This window comes from Macrobrachium nipponense, chromosome 44 (genome assembly GCF_015104395.2).
Source record: "Macrobrachium nipponense isolate FS-2020 chromosome 44, ASM1510439v2, whole genome shotgun sequence".
NCBI classification, from domain to species: Eukaryota; Metazoa; Arthropoda; class Malacostraca; order Decapoda; family Palaemonidae; genus Macrobrachium; species Macrobrachium nipponense.
Window position 1 is genome coordinate 21,012,592 of NC_087221.1, and position 18,238 is coordinate 21,030,829.

The following is an 18,238-nucleotide window of genomic DNA, read 5'->3' on the forward strand; positions in this document are numbered from 1 at the left end:
GGGCGAGGCCCGCCTGGCGTCCCGGGACGGGCGGAGGGCGAACGGCCCGCCTGGCGTCCCGGGACGGGGCGGGCGACGGCCCGCCAGGCGTCCCGGGACGGGCTTGGGCGACGGCCCGCCAGGCGTCCCGGGAGGCGCGTGCGACGGCCCGCCAGGCGTCCCGGGACGGGCTGGCGAACGGCCCGCCAGGCGTCCCGGGACGGGCGCGGGCGAAGGCCCGCCAGGCGTCCCGGGACGGGCGGGCGACAGCCCGCCAGGCGTCCCGGGACGGCGGGCGACTGCCCGCCAGGCGTCCCGGGACGGGCGGGCGACGGCCCGCCTGGCGTCCCGGGACGGGCGGGCGACGGCCCGCCAGGCGTCCCGGGACGGGCGGGCGACGGCCCGCCTGGCGTCCCGGGACGGGCGGGCGACGGCCCGCCAGGCGTCCCGGGACGGCGGAGGCGACGGCCCGCCTGGCGTCCCGGGACTGGCGGCGACGGCCCGCCAGGCGTCCCGGGACGCATATTCGCCATTGCGTCCCGGGACGGGCGGGGCAACGGCCCGCCTGGCGTCCCGGGAGGTGGGCGGGCGACGGCCCGCCAGGGCGTCCGGGACGTGGAGGGCGACGGCCCGCCAGGCGTCCCGGACGGGCGGGCGACGGCCCGCCAGGCGTCCCGGGAGGGGCGGGCGACGGCCCGCCAGGCGTCCCGGGAGGGGCGGGCGACGGCCCGCAAGGCGTCCCGGGACGGGCTCGGGCGACGCGGCCCGCCAGGCGTCCCGGGACGGGCGGGGAGGGCGACGGCCCGCCTGGCGTCCCGGGACGGGCGGGCGACGGCCCGCCTGGCGTCCCGGGACTGGGCGGGCGACGGCCCGCCTGGCGTCCCGGGACGGGCGGGCGACGGCCCGCCTGGCGTCCCGGGACTGGGCGGGCGACGGCCCGCCTGGCGTCCCGGGACGGGCGCGACGGCCCGCCTGGCGTCCCGGGACGGGGGGCGGGCGACGGCCCGCCAGGCGTCCCGGGACGGGCGGGCGACGGCCCGCCTGGCGTCCCGGGACGGGCGGGCGATGGCCCGCCAGCGTCCCGGGACGGGCGGGCGGGACGGCCCGCCTGGCGTCCCGGGACGGGGGGCGACGGCCCGCCTGGCGTCCCGGGACGGCGGGGCGACGGCCCGCCTGGCGTCCCGGGACTGGGCGGGCGACGGCCCGCCAGGCGTCCCAGGACGGGCGGGCGACGGCCCGCCAGGCGTCCCGGGACGGGCGGGCGACGGCCCGCCAGGCGTCCCGGGAGGGCGGGCGGGCGACGGCCCGCCTATCGTCCCGGGACGGGCGGGCGACGGCCCGCCTGGCGTCCGGGACGGGCGGGCGACGGCCCGCCAGGCGTCCCGGGACGGGCGGGCGACGGCCCGCCTGGCGTCCCGGGACGGGCGGGCGGCGGCCCGCCAGGCGTCCCGGACGGGCGGGCGACGGCCCGCCAGGCGTCCCACCCGGGACGGGCGGGCGACGGCCCGCCTGGCGTCCCGGGACGGGCGGGCGATGGCCCGCCAGGCGTCCCGGACGGGCGGGCGATTGCCCAATCAGAATGAACGCACAAAAGTTGAAACGAACGCGCCAAGGTAAACAATGAACGAAGTATACAAAAACACCATGTAAATAACTTCAAATGTGACTTTTTAGATCGTCTGCATGATGGAAGCCTAATAAGAAATACTAATTCAAACAAAATCATTTTGAGCTCTTGTGGTCTCATTATTCGTTCGTTAATATGGCTGTTACAACGAGAAAGCAAATTTCCCAGAAACGAAGTCTCTTTACCGAACTTTAACTTTGTCTTTAGTGTAAATTGTAAATTACTTTATATTACTTTGAAAATGTGCATAAAGTACAGGCAGTTCGTACGTTCAATCTAACAATAACAACAGACTTTTCAAGAATATTTTTACGAGCAATCAGCACAGTTCATCAATAAATGGAGCAGCTAACATTGTTTTTAGTAGTTCCGGCACTAAACATCTCTACCCATCTCCATGGATTAGATAAGCCATACATGGTACTTGTCGCGCACAATAGTTCGTTCCCTCTGCTGCTGAATCGTTCCCTTTCACACTATGCGATTCTAGTCGCACCAAGAATACGATTGCGTTGCCGGATCTAAATGCGACACAAAATTGCGCAAATCGTACATTTGTCCGACTGCCGCCACCAAAGTGACCCAATTTTGACAAGCGCTTGCAGTCTGCTCTCAACCTGTGGTTGGTGACTACATATACAGGAGAAAAAAATTGTCTTTATTTATTACATTTGAGAAAAAGAAGAGAAAACCTAGAATTCACTCGGTACACCCTTGAATACACAAAGGCACTTGTACGGTGCATTTGTCACAATTTTCGAGGAGCTGAAGAGAGATAATGATAAATTTGCAATTACTTCAGAATGTCTAAAACAACCTTTAAGGAACTCTTGTCACATCTGCATGACAGTCGCTAAAAGAAATACGACATTCAGAGATGATATTTCGCCAGCACAACAACTGGCAGTTACCATCAAGTAAGAGGAAATAATATGGACCTTTCCTTGTAAATTTGCTTTTTCCATATAGAAATTAAAAAGGAGAAATGAAACAACTAGTGTTAGCTGAAACATCTCTATTTATCAAAAGTATAAACTGATATATCTATATAAAAACAAATCTTTTACTTTGATATAAAAAAATCCATATCTCTGTTTCATTAATTAATGTAAGTAAAACGTAAGTGTTTAACTATAAAAACTTCTAAAAAAATCATATATATCGAAATCAAAAAGCTTTTAGTCCTCTTTTATATCAATAATCTGCCGATAACCTTTCTAATAATTTCAGTATCAAAACGTAAATGTAACCTTAATGAAAAAAACAGCAAATCATTTAGTAAATCATTTCTCAGTAGTTTATACTTAATCAATCCATACCTGTAGTTCTTTCTTATTTACGAATAACACTATTGTTATTATTATTGTATGGTGTTTTTTTCGTTGCATGGAACAAGTGGTTATTCAGCAACGGGAATAACACTATTTATATCCCTCAAATGTTTTCAATACCCAATGCACCCAATCACCAGAAGCAGTGGAACTGTGGAAGTCTACTGCTGTCGCACTGATATGCAGGAAACAATCCGCAATAGTGTGAAGACACGTATTGAAGGCAAAGGCCAACTGCAATCGCGTCTGGGTGCAGCACCGACATGGCCAGTGGGGCCTGTCGTCTGTAATGCGATGCCGGAGTGACCCAGGGTTACCGCAAAGTCCGCACATCACCGAGAAATTATAGCTCCGCACCGGGATGTGTAGTGTTAATTTCCACTTCCTAGCATACTTACATCGAAACTTATTCGGTTATAATCAGTTAAATCACTTCAACTAATGCAATTGCCTAATGCATATTAACCGTCGTTTTCTCAAAATAAAATAAATAAATAAATAAAATAAAAACTCATTAAACATGACTAAGTTTACAATAATGTAAGTCAGCCCTTCACCCTGAGATTAATTCACAAATTAATTAAATTTACTAAACTATATGTATGTGTATATATATATATATATATATATATATATATATATATATATATATATATATATAATTACAAACGCAAATTGAAGATTGCTGGACCTAAAGAATGAATGCATTTTAAAACATCACGTTTGGGTTACGTCATATGCTGTTTCAAAATCAGTTCTTAATGACAATCGCATGATCGTATTTGATAATGGCGCGTGAACACTCGAGACTAGTGAAAATGGTTAATTTTTCAAAAATATTAGTACTTTCAAAAATATCATATAATTTCAATAATTTTTCATTGATGGAAAAAAAGTTTTAAAAGCATAAATATATATGCGGACCTACAGCGCCGCACACGTGAGGAGTGCAGACCTCAGCACTGCATTCAATGACTCCCCCTCGAATCTTCTCCGCACTTTTGGTCGTTTCTCCGCACTTTGGCAACACTAACTTGGCAATGCCGCTTGATCGGTTTTGTGAACTTCTGTCTGTTTTAAGTGGCTTCACCTGTAAAATTAATATGATTTCGTTATTGTTGTGAGCGTAATTCTCTTTCTGTGAACATTAATGTGCATTGATGCCAAAATTTTTGTCGGAAAAACTTGCGCTAGTTTCAATGGTTGCATTGCTAAGGTTAGGCACAGACACACGTTAAAGGGGCCGAAATATAGGCCTAGCTCGGATTTCCCAGCATACAGCAGTGAGTATATCCATCCATTTTTGTCACATTTACGTAGATTAACCTTAGCCTAGTTCTTATTAATCGGTGAGTATTATATGCTTATGCTATGTTTAGTAGCCTAGTATAGTGCAGAGGGAAGTGATTGGTTTTCCACAGATTCAGAAGGAGAAAAAAATTGGACAGTCGCGTGCTGCTAGGCTATTCGCCATTGCTGTGTGTTGATTTCCAAATATGGCATTGCCAGCGAAGTGCACATACCAGCAGCAACAGAGTCGCCTCTGGCACCCAGTGGTGGGCGGCCATCAACTGTATTACAGATACCGCTTCACAAAAGAACAAGGGATCACATTTTACAAACAACTGACTTTCATTCATGAAAATCTAACTTTAAACAATCTTACACAAGTAAACGTGTTTGCTAGGCCTATAGGTAGCCTAGTAGGTAGATCACAGTCAACTTGCGGTCAACTACCTATACTAGCTATAACCTATACTATAAGTAGCTATAGGTACTAGCTACTATACACGCCTAGTTTTTTAGCTAATAAAATATCCTAATGAATGTTGTAATCCAAAGTTCAATAAATTAGCATATACCTACCTAGTAGCCTACCTATATACCTATTGTTAAGTCTGACAATTTTCCCTATGTAGGTAGCCTAGGTAGTAGGTAGGTAGGTGTACATATTACCATGAGGTGTAGCCTGCTGCAGTTTTAAGTGTTATAATGTTATTTACTTTATCAATAAGTTCTCAATCCCGGTATATAGAGAACTCTGCTGTCAGAAGGTGCCTGTACCACTGAATTTTAGTTGCCAGAACACTTGAAAGTTAGTATTGTTTAATCTTACCATCGTTTTTACCCTAAAGAATACTTTAAATTCATACTACATTAAGTATAGCTTTAAAAGTAAACTTAACCAACTAACTACAACCAACTAACTACTCTTCCAGGGTTGAACATCTAGGTAGTAACCAAGGGTAGCATACCATAACCTAACCTGAGTTTAGCAAAGGTAGCCTAACTTTGCGTAAGCTTCAGGATGGTGATTTTTTTTTTTTCTGTCCCTCTCCACAGACTAGGAAACACAGCTCAAGTCTTAGCTAGATATGAAATTCTTGAGTTATTCTTACAAGCTAGCCTAACTTGATTGTACAATGTAAATAAGTGTGCAGTATGTTGAATTACAGGTCTGTATGATTATGACATGATACATAGCTTTATATATTATGTACCTTCTGCTATTAAAATATATTCCAAACCTACAGAACTTACGTATTCCTTGAAGTGATTAGCGCACAATTCACGACAGTAGTAGGTAGTTAAAAGCTGTGACCAGAGGTACAATTGCCAGTATGAGGTTAAGTTTCTGTAACAGGCTTTGAAGTCCAGAATATGTTGAGGCAACAATGTGGCTACCAAAGCAGATTTAGTCCAAGTAACCAGAAGGGGCAGGCTGTCTTATACATGCATTGAATATTGGCCATTGGTATCAGGCAGTTAAACCTAGGCTATTAATATTATTACGCATATGGATGAAGCTTATATGGGATGACAGCATTGGAGATGACAATTATTTTAGCATACTGTTGTCAGATTTTACTGCCTTGTTAGTTTGACCCATGAATAAAGAACGGTAATAATTAGTTCTGCCTGTAGAGAGTAAAACAGAAAATTTGTGGTGGGGTATAAAAGGAACATAATGTCGGCAAATTGGTTAACTTGACTGTTCAAATGTATAAAAACTACAGACAGAATATTTTTATTTCTACATATAGTACACATTATCCTTGGTAAATGCTGCAAAGATCATTTAGGGTAAAGGACCGAGCAGTGGCATAGTGGCCACCTCTCTTGGAATGCGACCACTTCCCAAAAAAGAGCTTGAATTATGCCATTATTTCGTAATTTAGGAGAAAACACTTGTACTTCGAGAGGAGCATAGAGGTAAGTGCGCTTCCTGGATGGGCCACAACTCTTGACTGATGCTCATGGCAGTGCGTTAGCGTACTTTTTCGGGAAAGTGACAGTGTTCCGGGAGAGGTGGCTGCTCAGTTGTTTACCCTACCAATCTTTAAACACTGCTGAGAAAGTTTGCTGTCAGTGCAGCATGATCATAATGTTGTAACGTCCCCATATCTGCAAAACTTTATGGCATAACTAGAAAAAATATAGTACCAGAAAAATTAAATATTGCATTTCTGCTTTCAGAGCTGAGAAAGTGTGTTTTAAAAGTACAGTTTCATACTAGATTGCAAGAGTTGCATTATTGTTTACATAACACATGGCAATGGCACCAGGAAGTGCACATCACAAATTGTTTGGCTATCATGGACTGTTATCTCTGAAGCTGAGGGGTTGACTGACAATACTTTGAAAAAAACATTTTCCAGATCAATTGGAAAAGTTGAATGGTAGACGTGTGTTTAAAAATAATAACTTAGGGATTCAAGACTATTGGTTTGCCAAGACTTACGTATTAGTATGTCACTGGACTATTCCAGGTGTTAAAAATTCTAAATATCAACAATGAGGTTTTGCTGGAAATAGCTTATATGTAGTCTTAGCTCATCCTTCCTAATACTGTACAGCTAAGGAGTAACAATCATTTGCTCTTTAAGGGCGCCATACGGACCGTTGGGGTCAAAATTTTCAAGATTGTTTTCAGAGGCATTTTGTTTTCCGAGGATTAAATGCTGTTTCATGTTTTTAAATGATTGATTTGTGATAGTATTTTATGGTTAAATATCAATGGTATGTGCACAAGTAGCTGTAAGGAAAGGGAAGTTAGCTTATTTCAACTACAGATGACCCCCAGTATTCATGGGTTGTGTGTACCACAATCCCCCTCGAATAACTAAAATCATTGAATACTTAAAACTTCTCAAAAATAATTTATAAATGGCTATTTTGATAGTTTAAACATCAAAAAATGCATTTAGTCACAAAAATCCTATGAAAATACAGTAGGCACTCCCCAGTTATCACCAATTTCCAATTATTGGCGCTGATACATCCCAATAGAGGTGCGGTTAACCAGTTATTGGCGCCGAAAATCGCCGATTTTTGGTTAGCAATTTCTGCTTTATCATCAAGCCATCGGAACAACCCCTTGCCAATAACTTGGGACTGCCTGTAAATAGTGAATATTTCTCTATCAAAAATAGTACCGCAAATAGGCAAATACTTTACGAATGTGTGTATACAGTGAAAAACACACACACACACACACACACTTAGCGCCCCCATGAAAATTCATAAAACTTCCTAATTTAGTTCAGACTCAAGAAAAATCCACTAAAATTATTAAACAGCCAGTCCCCGGTTGATCTGCAGGGTGCTGATAAGCGAAAACCGCCGTTAACTGAAACTCGATGATTTATGGCGCTATAACCGGTTAATGATGCCTCTGTTAGGTATTTTGTGGTGCCATAACTAATATTGCCAGCTTATGGCCCCAATAACCACCATTTGGGGCGTTATGGTGCCATAAATTATCGATTTTATGACGCCATACAACAGGATCACCATTTTCCAAGTCTGCAGATAACTGCGGACTGCCTGTACTTGTTTTTTTTTTTTTAAGTGCACCTAATCTTGAAATTGATATGAAAGTACAGTAGTTTGTGGAGGTTTCTCATAGAAAAATACAGTGAATGCGCGAATTTCCCGCAAAGAAGGGTTAGATATGGTCCATAGAGAAATCTGCAAATACGGGGGCGTCCACTTTATGTTGTGTAGAAAAAAACATGAATGGGGGGGGTTGGCTGTACACACTATATAGTTTGGTAATTCTTTTTACTCTGGTATATCGTGTAAAATTTAATTTTCATCTGCCTATACAGGCAGTCCCCGGATTACAACGGGGGTTCCGTTCTTGAGACGCGTCATAAGCTGAAAAGCATCGCAAGCCGGAACATCGTCAAAAATCCTAAGGAAACCTTACTTTTTATACATTCAACTTCCCTGACAGATATATACTTAGCTATAGACTCCGTCGTCTCCGACAGAATTTCAAATTTCGCGGCACACGCTACAGGTAGGTCAGGTGATCTACGCCCTTGCCTGGGGTGGCAGGACTAGGAACCATCCCCGTTTTCTAATTAGAATTCTTCTGTCGCCCCGGACCAATTTCAACATTGTTGTTGGTTCCTCTCGATTGTTTTTTTGGTTTTCTTTTTTCCCACTCGGCAATTGATCTTCTTGAACCGAGCTTTTGGTGACGTATCTGGATTGTTGGATTGGCATACGCTTTGTGGACTGTTTGTGGACTTGATTTTAAGGAATTTTCTTTAATAATGTCTGACTCTGGTATGGTTTGTGAGACGTTGTGTGAATGTAGGCTGTAAGGTGAGTTGCCGAAAGCTTCGGTAGACCCTCACCACGGTATGCAAGAGGTGCAGGGAGTATGAATGTTCTTTTACTAATACTTGTAAGGAATGTGAGAACTTGAGTGAGAACGAATGGAAGAATCTAACTAATTATTTAAAAAAGTTAGAAAGAGAAAGAGTAGGGAAGGCTTCTCATAGAGGTTTAAGAAAGTAGTTCTAGATCTGAACTAATTCCAAGCTTGGGATCTTCCCCAAGGGTAAGTATTGCTACTTCTCCTTCCATTGCAGCCCCTTCTCCTATTGCAGAACCTGTAGATCCAGCAAAAGAACTTGCGGATCTAAAGCAGCCTTCAAGTTGATGGAAAACAAAATGGCTGCCATACAAGGTAAGGCTATGATTTTTCAGTGGACAGTGATATGAGTGTCCCCAGTGTAGTGGAGGGGGCATCTGGTCGCTCAGCACGCGCCCTAAGGTCTAGACCTCTTCCAAGCTCACATGCCCAGAGGAGAAGGAATGTCGAAAGCCGAAAGGAGGTTGTGGAGAATCCCCACCGATCAGGTGTCCCTTCGGCGGTTTCTGTGACACACCCAGACCTGCCAAGGACCGCTATTGTAAAAGCGTCCTACGTGAGTGTTTTTTCGTCGTCGGGATCTTCATCACCGAGACGTGATTGGAGAGATTCAGATCGATCTCGGCCTCTCAAGAGGATTGGAAGGCTCCGAATATTGACTCCGAGCCCTGAAAACTTCCCTGAGGAGTCTCCATCGGGAGTGAAGAAGGCAAGAAGAGCCATTCTTTCAACCAGAGTGAGAAGGAGGCAGGAGGTGGAGGCTATGGACTCCATCCCCTCCTCCTTCCCTCCTCCCCAAGAGGATAAAGAGGAGGCTAACAAGAGGTTCATGATGGCGATGCAGGAACAGATTTCGTCGTTTGTAGGAGTCCTGTCAAAGAAGCCTCCTAGAAGGAAAGACACTTCCCTTCCTATTAAAAGATCCTCCAGACGTATGGAGGTATCTGCCTCCAGGATCGATACTCCTACTCGAGGTGAGGTTTCCGGTACGAACCTGGATGAAACCGATCAGACGTCTGGCACCGGCCAGGAGTGAGGAGTCACCCAGGAGGCAGGAGCCAAGAGCCAGGAGTGAGGAGTCAACCAGGAGGCAGGAGCCCAGAGCCAGGAGTGTAGAGGCATCCAGGCAGGAGGCAGGAGCCAGGAGGCAAGAGCCAGGAGGCAAGAGCCAGGAGGCAAGAGGCAGGAGGCAGGAGCCAAGAGGCAGGAGCCAGGAGCCAAGAGGCAGGAGGCAGGAGCAGGAGCCAGGAGTCCGGAGTCAGGAGGCAGGAGTCAGGAGTCAGGAGTCGGAGGCAGGAGTCAGGAGGAAGGCAGATCAGGAGCCAGGAGGCAGGAGTCAGGAGGCAAGAGTCAAGAGCCAGGAGGCAAGAGTCGGGGACTCGTTCCTGGAGGTTATGACTCTTCTCCAAATAGGAGCTCCTCTCCTTCAGAACATAGGAGGTCTTGGAAGGACTCTCCCTCCAAACGTGAACTTTCTCCTTCGTCTGATCGAGGGTTAGACGAGTTGTCTGATGACGAACCTCCTGCTAATGAGGGACTTTCTAGTTATAAAGTCTTAGCCTCATTATTACTTCAAGAATTTGGAGATTCTCTTAGTCCGGCGGCTCCTCCTTCTCCTCGTTCGCTCTTTTCCATGCCTCTGGCTACGGCAAAATCGTCGGCCTTTTTAAAAATGAAGCCTGCGATATCTATGAAGAAGGCACTCCATTCTTTAGATTCTTGGATGGACAAGAAGAAGGAGTTAGGAAAGACGGGTATTCTGCATGCCTCCTTCCAGATGCACGGAAAGAGAGGTATTTGGTATGGACAGGATGGAGACTATGGGTCTTTCTCTACCTGCCTCGGGCAGATGCCGACTTTTCCAATTTTAGTGGAGGCCTCTAGACGTCACTCCTTAGGATCGGTCAGAGCGACGTGGAGCTCTTCAGAGTTGAACCACTTTCTAAAGGGACTTTTTGTCACTGTTAGAGGTTGTTCAATTTTCTGGATTGGTCACTCCGGAGTTTCTGGCCAACAAATCTAAGGATCCGGAGGAGTTTCTGAAAAACCCAGAAATTCTCCATGCGTCCTGTCCTGCATGGACAAGGCAGTACAGGACGGTCGGTGAAGTGGCTTTCCCTTTTTGGTGCTGGTCTCCTGAAAAAGAGATGCAGTTTTGGATCCCTATTATCGAAAGGGGTTTCTCCGAGCCAGAGGACTGCCTTACTGTTCGCCCCTCTATCGGATCATCTGTTTCCTTCTCAGTTAGTGAAGGATATATCTCGCTCGCTACTGAGAAGGCGACACAGACCTACTAACGCAAACGTCCAAGAAAGGACGCCCTGTAGTGTCGACGGTTAAGAAGGACTCTCGTCCTCCTCAGCAGCCCTTTCGTGGAGGTGCAGCGGCTCGTCCTGCCAGAAAGAAGAGCTCTGAAAAGAGAGGAAGGTCTTCATTTAGGCCCTTTCCAAGAATCAAAGTGACTTGTTCTTTGCTCTCCTCCAAGCACCAGTGGGGTGGGGCGCCAGACTCCTGAACTTTGCAGGAGTATGGGCAAAAAGGGGAGCCGACCCTTGGTCAGTGTCGGTCCTGAAGAAGGGATATGTAATCCCCTTCGACGACAGCCCTCCCCTAACATCTACGCCTCGGGAACTGTCAGCGAGGTACAGAGACCCGTTAATGAGAAAGACTCTCCTTCAAATGGTGGAGCAAAGTGGGAAAAAGAGGCCATCGAACTTGTGCAGGATCCGACACTCCCCGGATTTTACAATCGCCTTTTTCTAGTACCAAAGGCATCGGGGGGGTGGAGGCCAGTGCTGGACGTAAGCGCTCTGAATCGCTTCGTACAGAAAAAGAAGTTTTGCATGGAAACGTCCGCCTCTGTAATGTCGGCTCTTCGTCCAGGAGATTGGATGGTCTCTCTGGACCTGCAAGACGCATATTTCCACGTTCCCATTCACCATTTGTCAAAGAAATATCTTCGCTTTGTAATAGGAGACAAGATCTTTCAGTTCAGGGCTCTGTGCTTCGGTCTGTCTACAGCTCCACAAGTATTCACCAACCTGATGGCGAATGTAGCAAGATGGCTTCACCTAGAGGGGATAAACATCTCCCTCTACTTGGGACGACTGGCTGATCAGGGCCAAGTCGAAGATTCAGTGCTTGGAGGACTTAGAAGTAACAAGGAACATGATAGATTCGCTAGGGTTGCTTCGTACAACCTCGAGAAGTCACAACTGATCCCCAGCCAGAACTTTGGTCTATCTGGGGATTCAGATGGATTCTCGGGTTTTCGGGTATATCCTTCGCGAGAAAGAATCGCTCGAGGTTTGTCGAGAATCTCGAGCTTCTTAGAGAGAAAAAACAGCTCAGCGAGGGAATTACCTGAGCCTTTTAGGGACCCTGTCCTCACTGGAAAAGTTCTTCTCGCTAGGGAGAACTTCACCTTCGCCCCTCTTTCAGTTTTTTCCTCAAAGAGGAGGTGGAGTTGGAAGACGGGTCAACTCTCTCGGACATCTTCCAACTTCCACAAGAAAGTAAAAGATCATCTGAAGTGGTAGAATCCCTCCGGCTTCAAAAGAACGAGGGCGTTATCGCTTGCTCTGCAGAAACCCAGACCAATGTTATTTTTACCGACGCTTCGGAGTCGGGGATGGGGAGCGACGCTAGGAGCAAGGGAGGTGTCAGGCACCTGGACAAGGAACAGGTGTCCCTGGCACATCAATTGCAAGGAACTTGTGGCCATACACCCTAGCCTTAAAGTTCTTCGAAGAGATAGTCAGAGACGGGGTGATACAGATAAACTCGGACAACACACGGCTCTGGCTTACATTACGCAAGCAAGGAGCACGCACTCTTTCTCCCCTCTATCAGTTTAACAAGACACCTGTTAACCTGGACGGAAGAAAGAGGCATAACTCTCCTCACAAGGTTTGTTCAAGGGATCAAGAATGTGAGAGCGGGACAGACTGAGCAAGGAGAAATCAGGTCCTTCCACAGAATGGACCTCTAACACGAAGAAGTGTGTCGAAGTCTTTGGTCACCCTGTGGGGGAGACCTCACACCTAGACCTGTTTGCGACGTTCCTCTCCAAAAAAAGAATAGATATCTTTTGCTCTCTAGTGGAAGATCCCGAGAGCCTTCGCAATAGACGCGTTTCTCATGGATTGGTCGGTGTTGTGGACGCATACGCTTTCCCCCCCGTTCAAAATCCTGGGGGAAGTGCTCAGGAGGAATTCGTAGCTTTCGAAGAGCACGAAGTTGACACTCATAGCCCCATTTTGGCCAGCCCAGGAATGGTTCACGGAGGTACTGGAGTGGAGTAGGACCTTCCCCAAGATCGCTTCCAAACAGACGATCTACTCAGACAACCCCACTTCGAGAGGTTTCATCACAACCTCCAGGTCTCGCTCTGACTGCCTTTCGACTATCGAAAGACTTGTCAGAGCGAGAGGCTTTTCTCGCAAGGCTGCGGGCTCTATCGCTAGAGCCCGCAGAGCTTCGACGAGAAGAGTATACCAGTCAAGGTGGGAAGTCTTTAGGAGGTGGTGTAAGGGTCAGAAGCTGGTCCTGCCTCTCCAGTACCTCTATAGTGAATATGCCGTTTTTCCTCCTCTTTCTGAGAGAGGAATCACACCTATCTGTCTCGACAATAAAAGGATACAGAAGCATGCTGTCTTCAGTATTCAGGAATCGAGGCCTGGACATTGCTAACGACAAAGATCTACACGATCTAATTAGATCTTTTTTGTTTTAGACTTCGAAAGCAGCTACTCCTAGAACACCTAGTTGGAATCTAGACGTGGTCCTGAAATTCCTTTCAATCGGATAAATCGAGCCTTTTACATCTGGCGTCCTTCCGCGACGTCACTAGGAATGCTTGTTCCTGGTGGCTCTCGCTACAACAGCCAAGAGGACGAGCGAATTACACGCTCTGGATTCCACGGTGGGGTTCAAAGGAGATGCTGCCATCTGTTCTTTCCAGACAATGTTTCTGGCAAAGAACGAAAACCCGTCAAAACCTTGGCCCAGAAGTTTTGAGGTAAAAGGCCTATCTAACCTGGTAGGCAGAGAGATAGAGAGATCTCTCTGTCCAGTGAGAGCTCTTAAATTTACTATTTAGAGAGGAAGAGACAGATGGGAGCTTGTCAACAAGGTCTTTGGTGTGCGGTGAAGAACCCCAAAGACTCATGTCCAGAACACGCCTTGGCTTTCTTGTGAGAAGTCGTTATTACGGACGCCTTCGCAAGAACTGCTCGAGATTGGATCTTCGGTCTTCTGAAAGTCAGACTTCATGAAGTGAGGGCAGTAGCAACGTCCTGGCGTTCCCCAAAGAATATGTCTCTAAAGAATATCATTGAGACTACATATTGGAGGTGCAATTCAGTGTTTGCATCTCATTATCTGAAGGATGTGAGAGTGACCTATGAGAAGTCTTCTCGCTAGGTCCTTTTGTATCAGCAGATACAGTACTGGGTCTTGGAGCAAAGACTGATCCTTAATTTTGTGTGATCGTACATAAAACTCTTGTCAGATATGTGCTTGGTTTTCTATTAGCAAGCTCACTACTGTCGCACGGGAGCAGAGTGTCATTGCTGGTAGGGGATCAAGGGTATGTATGACTAGTAGGGGAGTACAAATTTTTTTGTATATTTTGTAATGAAAGTGTAATTATGTTTCGAGTTTTTGGTTGTTTGTAAGGAGTTCGGGGATAACTCCTTACAATCTTAGAACTAACATGGATGTTAGGATCAGGTGATCGGGATCGGTTTTGTGCTCCTTGAACAAGGTGTATTGTCATGTTAGTGGAATAGCACCCAATGACAAAGGCCTTTAGCTCTGCCGAGTAAGTGGATAAGCCCCATTGGCAGACCACAAGAACTCTTAGCCATAGATCAATATCTCGCTGAGGCTCTTGAGGCTAAGCAGACTCCAAGGCAGTAGCCGCGAAGTCTTCAGCCTAATAAGGTAGGTAACCAAGGTTTATTAATACCTACATAGTTGTTTACCTGTCTATTTCAGTTGTTTAGCTGTCTCATTACCCACCACCAATGGGTGCTAATCAGCTAAGTATATATCTGGCAGGGAAGTTTAATGTATAAAATGGTATTGTCATGTTTACAATAAAGTGTTTTATACATACTTACCTGACAGATATATACGATTAATGGCCCACCCACCGCCACGCAGGAGACAGGTGGAGAGAAGAATTCTGATTAGAAAACGGGATGGTTCCTAGTCCTGCCACCCAGGGCAGGCGGTAGATCACCTGACCTACCTGTAGCGTGTGCCGCGAAATTTGAAATTCTGTCGGAGACGACGGAGTCTATAGCTAAGTATATATCTGTCAGGTAAGTATGTATAAAACGTTATTGTAACATGACAATATCATTTTAATGCTTTGGGTGCATTAAAAACTATGTAAACTGCATTCTTATTGCATTTTTCATCAAAAAGCCTTTATATATTGATCATTTTGCATTTTTGGTGTCATATTTCATCTGCCAGATCAGTGTTGTAGGCGTCGTAACCCTAGAACATGCGTCGTAACCCTGGAAATAATTTCTGATGAATATAATTGAAAAGCACCTTAACCTCGGAATGTCGTAAGCCGAGACTGTCGTAACCCGGGGACTGCCTATATTATTATGGCAATGTGTTATGTACCATGCTCCTCATTATTTTTAGCCTTACTGTATGGAAAGTCTGTAAAATAATGGTTGCAGATAATAGGATATTTTAGAAGTAGTGAAGAATCTACCTTGCACCATGACCAGTGTACTTCTTGGTGACCTTAATAATAAAGTAATAATTTAGCAGCATAGCCTACTGTTAAATTATGCTGCTTTCACAAAAGTTTTACCGTTGTCGCCTGAGTTTTCACATTTTCCTTCATTTTATTTTTATCCTTGTGTAGAATAGTTTTGTATGAACTAAATTATTTACAGTAGTTTGAAAGGCAATTTCTCAAAACTATTAAATACAAATCAGAATGTTTACGTATATGACTTGTGTGTTGGTCAGTTTTTAGAATTTAAAAATCTAAAAATTCAGCATTAGTTCCAACTTAAGTTAAAATTTGCACATGTATTTTCTAGCATTTTTGGTAAAAGTATAGCTAGTTTGTACAGTATGTGTACTGCATTTTCGTAGACCATCAGAGCTAGATTTGACAATTAGTACGGAGTGGTACTCTCGTAGAAATTTCAGAATGTTAATTATTGAGTAGTACATGTGTGAGTCTGCGGGTCTTCTAGGGTGTCTTTGTCTGAGTGGGACTTAAGAAAAAAAAGGGGGAGAAACAGTAATAGTTGCCTGGTAGTATTTTATTGGCATTAGTTTCTATGAAATTCATTTTTGTATGACGAAAATACTAAGCTGAAGAAAATCAGTTTTGTCTGAAATAACCCCTCCAAAATGTATGGAAGTGGCTAAATCTTCATTTTGATGTGGGACGAGTCAGGGATCCCCCATAGCCACCAGGTGTCAATTGGATTCATTTATTGTAAAACTTTTTTTTTCTTTTTTAACGTTTGATTGCGTTTGGTATAATAACAGTATACAATATCAAACACGTAAAAAATATGTCGAAGAGCATTAGTTTTCTGTACAGAGTATAATGCCGTATGAGCAACGGCCCATGAAATTTTCAGCCACACCCCAATTGTGGCCTGTCCTGTAGCGTTCCAGATGCATGATCATGACTAACTTAACCTTAAATAAAATAAATAATACTGAAGCTAGAGGGCTGCAATTTGGTAAGTGTGATGATTGGAGGCAGGATAATTAACATACCAATATACAGCCCTCTTAGCTTCGGTAGTTTGTAAGATATGAGGGCAAACAGAAAAAGTGCAGAGGGACAGACAAAGCCATCTTAATAGTTTTCTTTTTCAAAAAACTGAAACTGCTCCTTGGGATTATATTCATAAGATGTACAACAGTAGCAATATTTGTCAATACGTGTGACGTGTGCGCATGTTTCTTCTGCAGATTTCCTATATATTTGACTTACTCTCTCTCAAAATACTCACAACTACATTCCAGGGATATATGATTCTATTGAAATTAAAACGTTCAAGTTCCTGGTTGAAATGCTCCTAAAGGTATTCCAGTTATTGACATGGTCTGTCTTTTAGTGACAAATTGAATGCAGTAGGGATTATCCAGGACTATAGGTTACATATACGTAATTTTAGTTGATTCAATAAAACTCATTATGGTTGTACTCTTATGATGTGGTGCATGTGACAAATAGCAACTTTCATGTGGTAATTGGCTAATCATGTTATAGTTGTATTTGGAAGAAATGGATATTGCAAAAAATGGATGATAGTTTTTAGTAACTGTATATGCAACCATGTAAGTTACAAGGCTTTGGATTTGTAAATTGGATGAAAACGTTACACTTTGAATTGGCAGACGGAAGGAAATGGAACGCTAGAAATCGGAGCTGATAATACTGGTGTAGTTAGCCTTTGGAGATAAAAGTAACACTTTGCAGTACGTATTTATATTTGAATGGATTAATCATGAAATGTGTATACTATACAGTCCGGTCCCGAATTATGCGTGTTCGAATTGTGCGATTCCCCTTTTATGTAGTCGCTAGTTCTCAAAAATAGATTTTCTGTATCTGCAAAGCCGTTCAAAGTCTGCGAGTCATGCACCGCAAAACGTATCAAATCTGTCTTTTCAAGTATTTTAGGTGTGGGGGGTTTGCTGGTATCTGAGAGAAAGGGTGGGGGTAATGCTTGCGGGAAAAAAACTATTATTTCTCCAAGGGGGAATGCGAGAGAAAGATTTGTGACATAATAGCGTAGTGTTAAATTGATCAGTATCATCATCTTCGCCATACGTATTATTCAGATCTGTGAAGCGTATTCTGATCATCCGCATCATGTATGCATCTGCCTAGGAGCCAAAGAGGAAGACCTATTTTCTCGAAACTAAACAGCTTGCCCTTAAGTTAAAGACGAAGGAAGGAGCAACTTCCATTTTGGTAGTTGTTGTTGTTGTTAAGGATTAAGCTGGCTTTATGCCAGCACGGGCTCTTGCTCATAGAGCAGCCCGTAGGTCATTTGAATTTTTTGGATGTAAGGTGATTTTTAAGGATATGAGGTGAGCCTTTATTTATGATTCTATGGGTTATGCATGTGAGATGGTATGATTTGAAAAGGAAAGGAAAAGGTGAACAGGCAAGGTTACAAACCCCTTTAAACCCTAAGGTACCCATTAGTAGAAAGATAAAGATCGATAGTAAAGCGGAGGTCCTGGCGAGTCGGAGATAGCCAGTAATGAAATCGAAAAGTTTATAGTCGTAGAAAAACGGAAAAAAAGCACATTAATCTATAGAGTTCAAGTACCATATTTCACTTACGAGAATTTAGAATAAGAGCACCGATCGTTAGTAATAGAGATTCGGCGAAAGAAAAACGAAATATTATAAGTTCTAGAGAAAGCAAAACAAAAGTAAACAACAGCTTAAGCGGTAGTTAGAGTGACAGTTGAAATATTCGGTCGTTAGACGTTAGGCGGCCGAAAAACGGAGGGGAAAGGAGGATTGTTTAGTAAAAGAAAAAGCAGTTAATGCTACAAACAGCACTTTTCACGAAGGAGGTCATCTGGGAGACTGCTCTCTAGGTCCAACAGAAC

At 45.2% G+C, this 18,238-nt stretch overlaps 1 long non-coding RNA gene across 5 annotated transcripts in view; it reads left to right on the forward strand.

The window, feature by feature from the left end:
• The first annotated feature begins 3,865 nt into the window (after window positions 1–3,865).
• Window positions 3,866–18,238, forward strand: part of LOC135204079 (uncharacterized) — a 67,921-nt gene continuing 53,548 nt past the window's right edge. For 2 of the 5 annotated variants that reach the window (XR_010312094.1, XR_010312093.1), the window contains exon 1: window positions 3,866–4,220. This is a non-coding gene — a long non-coding RNA (uncharacterized LOC135204079). The remainder of the gene's footprint in view (window positions 4,221–18,238) is intronic. The other 3 variants (XR_010312091.1, XR_010312090.1, XR_010312092.1) reach the window with 2 other exon arrangements.